The sequence below is a fragment of the Neovison vison genome, chromosome 1 (assembly GCF_020171115.1).
Source record: "Neovison vison isolate M4711 chromosome 1, ASM_NN_V1, whole genome shotgun sequence".
Classification (NCBI taxonomy): Eukaryota; Metazoa; Chordata; class Mammalia; order Carnivora; family Mustelidae; genus Neogale; species Neogale vison.
Genome location: NC_058091.1, coordinates 294,443,788 through 294,445,680, shown reverse-complemented (window position 1 = coordinate 294,445,680; position 1,893 = coordinate 294,443,788). Strand labels below are relative to the sequence as shown.

At 46.2% G+C, this 1,893-nt stretch overlaps 1 pseudogene; it reads left to right on the top strand.

The window, feature by feature from the left end:
• Positions 1-550: 550 nt before the first annotated feature.
• LOC122894890 lies at positions 551-1,558 on the top strand (annotated as a pseudogene).
• The last annotated feature ends 335 nt before the right edge of the window (positions 1,559-1,893 follow it).

Below are 1,893 nucleotides of genomic sequence, written 5' to 3'. Positions count from 1 at the left end.
CTGGAAAATATGGCCAACTACACAGAGCAGGTCAACCAACACCACCATGTCTGGAATATTTAAAGAGCCAGTGTGTCAAACCTGTATCACTTATTTGTGGAGCATAGCCAATAGCATGGAGGACAAGGGGCGTTAGAGAGGAGTAGGGAATTTGGGTAAATTGGAAGGGGAGGTGAACCATGAGAGACTATGGACTCTGAAAAACAGTCTGAGGGGTTTGAAGTGGTGGGGGGGTGGGAGGTTGGGGTACCAGGTGGTGGGTATTATAGAGGGCACGGCTTGCATGGAGCACTGGGTGTGGTGAAAAAATAATGAATACTGTTTTTCTGAAAATAAATAAATTGGGAAAAAAAAAAAACCTGTATGCTGAGATCCTCTCATCCCACTGAGGGGTTTGGGCCAGCCTCCTTTCATCCAACAACCCATTCCTCCATATGGAATGTACCTGTACCTTAGAGGCAGAAACCCATACTCAGGATCCCCAGTGTCAAGGCAGCCTATGTTATCTCTTGAGCAGAAGCCCCCAGGGTCCTACCCCAGGTAGCTGTCAATGCCATTTCTAGGCGGTGGCGATAGCTGGTACCAAGCTTCACACGATACCTGGGATCTGGGGCTGTCACTCTGGCTGTGCCTCCAGCAGAGTCTGAAAACAAGGCACCATAACATATGTCCCGTTTTTGACCCCTTGAGAGATGGCAAGTTCCTGTGGAAGAGTTGGGAAGTCTTTAGGATAGAGGAGGAAGTTTTCATCAGCTGCCTGGATAGTTACTCCAACAAGTGGTATCAGGAGATACTCCAGTCCTTCAAGATGGTTCCAGGATTTGATCAAATATCTGAAGTCTGAATGGTCAAAAAACTTTGAGAACACATCTTGGCCCTGATGAAGACCTCATTCTCTCTAAGGTTTCTGAGAGGAGGGGCGCTTTCAAGAAGGCCTCCACCAATGAAGCCTGCTTGATTGAAATCCTCACCACAATGAACACATTCAAGAATCTAGCAGAGCCCACATAACAGAATTCTAAAAGATCCTGGAGAAGGCTATTTAAGATGACAAGTCAGAATACCTCTAGAAGATTTTCACCACCAGGAAAACCGGTGAGAGCACAAAAGCGAACCTGCCATTCATCCAGAGACATGTGGAGGAGCTGACTCTGGCTGGGGAGGACTGCCTGGGAACATGGGAGTCCAAGTTCAATACGGTTCTGTGCTGGCATAGCCAGGCCCACCAGGTGGCAGTTTTCAATGAGTATCAGAGAAGATGGGTGGAGACATTGAGAACTTACGCTGGGAGAGGTCTGGGAACCTGGAGCAGACAATGCTAGTGGTAGTAAAATGTTTGAAGAATCCCCCAGCCTTTTCTTTTTTTTTTTTTTTTTTTTTTTTTGCCAAAAGGTTTAACAAGGCCATGAGGGGAGCAGGAACAAGGTTTGACCAGGGGATTTCTGGAAGATTTTCTGAAGATCTGTGGTGGCAATGACTAAGTAATGAGTAGTGATTCACTTCTGACCACCTGCTGGCAAAAACCAGACCAGGAGAAGACCAAAAGGACGTCCATCTGATTCTAACAAATCCACAAAATAGTCCCTGAGGTGTTGTAGTGCAGACCATTCACAGAGCCAAGTCTCTCTCCTCTTCTTGCCTCTCCTGATTCTCTGTGGGTACTGGTCCTGAAGGATGAAGTCTCTCAGGATGCCTTTTCCTCCCCACACCTCACAGCCTCAGAGCCTCTTGCTGCTATCGTAGATCTTTTGTTTACTGACTCATGCAATCATTCCCCTTTGCTTGTGGCTGAGACACTTGGTCTTATTTTAGTCATGTATTTTGCTATTTTATTAGAGATATGTGTTTGTATATATGTCATTGCTACACAGATGCATGCAAATCTCTTTGCTG